Below are 6012 nucleotides of genomic sequence, written 5' to 3'. Positions count from 1 at the left end.
CATTTACTCTGTCCAGTCCTTTCAACATTCTAAATGTTTCTATGAGGTCACCTCTCATTCTTCTGCACTCCAGTGAGTACAGTCCAAGAGCTGACAAACGCTCATCATATGTAAGCCCTTTCATTCTGGGAATCATCCTCGTAAATCTCTTCTGAAACCCTCACCAACATCAGCTACATCCTTCCTAAGATATGGAGGCCCAAAACTGCACACAGTATTCCAAATGAGGTCTCACCTAGTGCCCTGTAGAGCTCATCAATACTTCCCTACTTTTATACACTATACCTCTCGAAATGAAATGCCAACATAGCATTCGCTTTACCTTACTGCCGGAACCGACCTGGTGTTAACTTTAGGGTATCCTGCACGAGTAGCCCCAAGTCCCTTTGTACTTCTGTACTTTGAATTTTCTCCCCTTCTAGATAATAATATGCCTGTTTATTTCTTTTTCCAAAGTGTACAACGGCAACATTTCTCAACATTGAATCTCATCTGCCATTTCCGTGCCCATTCTCCTAACTATCTAGGTCTGCTCCTGCAACCTTCCTGTTCTTCAATACTCCCTACTCCTCCACCTATCTTGGTGTCGTCTGTAAACTTAGCCACAAAGCCATTTACTCCATCATCCAAATCGTTAATGTACAAAGTAAAAAGAAGTGGCCCCAACACTGACCCCTGCGGAACATTACTAGTAACCGGTAGCCAACCAGAACAAGATCCTTTTATTCCCACCCTTTGCTTTCTGCCAACCAGCCAATGCTCCACCCATTCTACTATCCTACCTGTAATTCCATGACCTCTCATCTTATTAATCAGCCTCTTGTGTGGCACCTTGTTGAAGGCCTTTTGAAAGTCTAAATACACAACATCCACAGCCTCTCCCTTATCCACCCTACCTGAGATTTCCTCAAAAAGCTCCAATAGGTTGGTCAGGCAGGATCTTCCCTTCACGAAACCATGCTGGCTTGGACCTATCTTGCCTTGCACCTCTAGGTATTCCATAACCTCATCCTTGAGGATCGATTCCAGTAACTTTCCCACCACCAATGTCAGACTAATAGGTCTGTAATTTCCTTTATGCTGCCTCCCACCTTTCTTATATAATGGAAATACATTTGCGACCCTCCAGTCCTCCGGAACCATGCTGGAGTCTATCAATTCCTGGAAAATTATCACCAGTTCCTCCGCAATCTCTAAAGCCACCTCCTTCAGAACCCAGGGATGCACTTCAACCAGTCCGGGAGACTTATCTGTCTTTAGTCCATTTAGCTTTCCTAGCATCTTCTCTCTAGTAATCTTAACTGAACTCAGTTCCATCCCTTGAGACCCCTGACTATCCAGTATATTGCTGATGTCCTCCACAGTGAAGACTGATGCAAAATACTCATTTAGTTCCTCTGCCATCTCTTTATCATCCATTAAAATCTCTCCTGCATCGTTTTCGATTGGTCCTATATCAACTCGTGTCTCTTACTCTTCATATATTTAAAAAAACTCTTCGTATCCTTTCAAATGTTATATGCCAACTTCCGTTCATAATTCATCTTTTCTTTCGTAATGACCTTCTTAGTTTCTTTCTGCAGGTTTTTAAAAGTTTCGCAGTCTTCTGTTTTCCCACTAATTCTTGCTTCCTTGTATGCCCTCCCTTTTGCTCTTATTTTAGCCTTAACCTCTCTCATTATCCACATTTGTGCCTTTTTTCCATTCAAAACCTTTTTTTCTTTTTCAATCTTTTTATTAATTTTCAAATTAATACAGATTATTACATATAACATTGGTAATTATACATGTAGTACAAAGAGATCGGGAGGACAATCATGACATGTATAGTCATAAAGAATAAAAAATATATTCTAGGCCCCATGGTTTCTTGGTAAATGAATATATTACAAAAAAAATTAAAACAAGAAAGAAAAAGATTTATTATATAAAACAAAACCCAAATCGAAAAAAAAATTGTACGTAATAAAACGAAACAAACTAAAAAAAAATTTCAAAAGAAAAAAAACTGGACTGATATTTCTCGATGAACAAAGAGCACTATTATGTCGTCAACTCCGCTCCTCTACATTCAAAGATTATTGAAAAGGGATCTATATCATATGGCACTATTGAATAAATGGACTCCAAACTTCCTCAAATTTAAGCGAAGAATCAACAGTGCCACTCCTAATTTTTTCTAAATTTAAATATGATGTAGTTTGAGAAAACAATTGAAAAGTGGTAAGACCTTTTTTCTTGGAATATACCTATCCTGCATTTTCCTTATTTTTTGTAGAAATTCTATCCATTTCTGCTCTGCCGTCCCTCCAGCTAGCTTACTCTTCCAATCAATTTGGGCCAGCTCCTCTCTCATGCCACTGTAATTTCCTTTGTTCCACTGAAATATCGATACACCAGTTACCAGCTTCTCCTTCTCAAATTTGAAACTGGATGCAATCATATTGTGATCACTAGTTCCTAATGGTTCCTTTACCTTTAGTTCCTTAATCACCTTTGGTTCGTTACAAAGCACCCAATCCAAAACAGCCAATTCCCTGGTGGGCTCATCAACAAGTTGCTCCAAAAAGCCGTTCCATAGACGTTCCACATCTCACTCTCCTGAGATCCACTGCCTTGCTGGATTTCCCAATCCACCTTCATGTTAAAATCCCCCATAATTATCTTAACGTTGTCTCTCTGACACGCTTTTTCTATTTCTAACTGTAATTTATAGTCCACATCCTGACTGTTGTTAGTGGGCCTATATTATAACTGCTATTATTTTCCTTTTACCCTTGCTATTTCTTAGCTCCACCCATAAGGATTCCACTTCTTCTGACCCAATGTCCTTCCTTTCTATTGATTTTGTATAATTACTAACCATCAGGGCCACACCACCCCCTCTGCCTACCCACCTATCCTTCCTATACACTGTGTACCCCTAGACATTCAGTTCCCAATCACATCCATCATAAAGCCATGACTCGGTGATTGCCACAATGTCGTATTTATTAATCTGTAGTTGTGTCACTAGGTCATCCACTTTGTTCCTAATGCTACGTGTATTTAAATATAGTACATTTAGGCCAGTATCTGCTACTGATTTTGTTGTACTTCTATTGTTCAGCAAATTATCCTGACTTTTCACCTGTCTGTCCTTCTTACCATCCTCACTGCACACTATCTTGGATTTGTTTCTATAAACCTCTTCCTCTATCCTAACATTCTGTATCCTAACATCCTGTTTTGTTGTACTTCTATTGTTCGGCAAATTATCATGACTTTTCACCTACCTGCCTGGCAGTAGTTTCTGAAGGGAAAGAGGCAGAATTAGAGGTGGAAGGTAGGTGCTTAAAAAACAAGCCTGGAAAGTAGAGGTGTGAGTTTGGACAGCAAAAGAAACAAAGGTTGGGAAAAAAAAATGTGCAGCAGTGTTTAGTTATACAAACAATAAAACTTAATATCATGGCCACAGAGTTTTCATATGTGATATCAGTGGGTGAAACAGGAGACAGTGTTGCAATTTTGGCTGTGGAAATAATGAGGGAGGATGAGGTGCTGGACAGGTTAGTTCCTTGGATTTGTTGTCACTGAGCCTGAGGTTGTTATTGTAGAACCATTTAACCAGATGTTATGTCTCACTCCTCTATGCTGACTCAGCACCACCTGTGATTTGGCCAACAATTCAATTAATCACCTTGGGAGGATTTTAGCCTGGGCCTTGTTGAGAGAAAACCCATCTAGCCTGTACAGGTGTGGTAATAGAGTGCAGAATGACAATGCTGCCAGAGCCTTGGGGATGCTGCTTTAAAATACTTTACAAATATTTAAATTCATTGCCTCTGACCTTTATCTGTGCAATTGATTCAGGACAGTTAATGCTAGGAAGCAGTCAACCTGCCCTCACTGCCTCTTCTTCTTAGGCTGTCCCTCAGGATGCAAGATGATTTACTTCCACTCAGATGGTTCTGAGACAGCTCGTAAGGTCAATGTGGAAACCACAAGACTTCCACAGATGGGGCAGTTAAGAGTTAGGGCATTGAAGGTGGGTAGATTATGAGATGGTGCATCCCTTCCACTGCCTATACAGAGCCAATCATGGGCTTGAGTTTCTCGACAACATACTGGATGTTCATTCACAATTGGAGTGATCATTAACCAAAGATTCCCAGGAATCACAGGGGATGTTGAATTTCTTCAAGGAAGTTTTGAGCACATCCTTGAATCTATTCCTTTGTTTTCCTGGTAGAGTCATAGAACAATATAGCATGGAAACAGGCCCTTCGGCCCAACTCATTCATACTGACCGAGATGCCCATCTAAGCTTGCCCATCTAGTCCCATTTGTCTGCAATTGGCCCATAATCTCTGATAATCTCTTTCCATAACAGAGCTCAGGGTGGAGAGTCTGTTTCGGAAGTCTGGTATCAGGCATGCAAATGACTTGCCTGCCAAGCATAGATGGCTGAGTTCAACTAGGGCCTCAATTCTGGGCACACTGACCTGGGAGATGAAGCTGATGTTGGTTCACTTGTCCTTCCTGAGGAGTTGGAAAGTTTGGCAGAGCAAGCTTTAGTGGTATTTTTCCAGTACCTTGACACACCTGCTTATGTAGTCCAGGTCTTAGAAGCATACAGGGGCAAGAATCACTGCTGCCCTGTGGACCATGAATTTTGTGCCAGATCTGAGGTTCTGATTTCCAGATACACTTTTCTTTTATCGACCAAAAGCTGTGCTGGCTCATTAAAGGCAATGCTGAATTTCATCATCTATATCTGCCTTCACCAAGAAGTGGCTCTTGAAATATGGGAAATTCTCCGTGTTTTCCAGGGTCTTGCCATGAACCTTTGTTGTTGGAGTGTAGTGTGGTGCATCAGGGGCAGGTAGAGGAGCTTTGTCTTGCAGGTGTTAAGCATAAGGTTCATTGGAGATCACTTGGAGATCAGCCTCTGATCACATGCATCATCTGTATGCTGCAGTTCGACTGCTAAGGTTGGGGTGACTATGATTCTGGAGTGCAGTCAACATAGGCTGATCAGCTTCCCATTAGTTCTGAAAATTGGTGTGGCTGGAGTGAGGGACCAGTGTAGCTGGGTGTGGACCAGGAGCTGAGGACTGGGAACATGGTTGGATGTACAGGTGGAACCAGGGTTTGTGGATTGCTGTGGTTAGGTCTTTGGCTGGATGAGGGATTGGGAACATGGTAAAGTGTGCAGCCAGAGCCCTGGATTGGGAATATGATTATGTGCACAGGCTGAACCAGGAACTGGGAATTTGGTTAGGTATCCAAGCAGATCCAGGGACCAGGAGCATGATGCGGGAAAATCAATAATGCCCTGAGGATTCTGGAGGTTCCTGAAATGAATAGGATTAAGTGTAAATTGAAACATGTTTGGGTGATTAGGGGTACGAGTGGAGCCAGGGATCAGGAACATAGTGAGGTGTGTGACCAGGTCAGGGATCAGGACTGGGAGACTGTGAACATGGTTAGGTGTCAGGACAGGATATGAGCAGGTTCTCAAATCAGCTGGCTTTTGGGGTGAAGTGTGTGTGCATGCATCCATTAACTCAAGTTAGATGTACTGTTTGTAGATCATTCTTGAGGACCCTGGTTTAAATACCTGCTCACACCTTGCCCACTGACCTTGTGCATGCCTCTGGTGGGTGGAATGACTGAGCCAACCCTGCAGGCTTCCACATTCACATTCAGCACTGGAGATTCCCAAGTGTTGCTGCCAGCTCGAAAGCCATCAAAGATAAGCAATAGTTTTTCCAAGACAAAATTGGGAAAAAATGAACTGGACAATGTCGGTCATTTGTGCATTTCCTGGTGTCTAGTTGTGTATTAGTGATGGGGGAAGCCTGGAACAGGTTGTTTTTCTCTGCTGGTGAAGGAATTTGAGCCACCTTAACATTGTAAAAATAAATTGCTTCTCATGGCTGGTTGCAAACAGCTTTTTGTCTAAATTAAAAATAGCTTCTACAGGTCCATTTTAAAAGGATATGGGAAATTGTTAAGCATACTTCTCCT

Source organism: Pristis pectinata, chromosome 25, assembly GCF_009764475.1.
Source record: "Pristis pectinata isolate sPriPec2 chromosome 25, sPriPec2.1.pri, whole genome shotgun sequence".
NCBI classification, from domain to species: Eukaryota; Metazoa; Chordata; class Chondrichthyes; order Rhinopristiformes; family Pristidae; genus Pristis; species Pristis pectinata.
Note: the sequence above shows the minus strand (reverse complement) of the source record.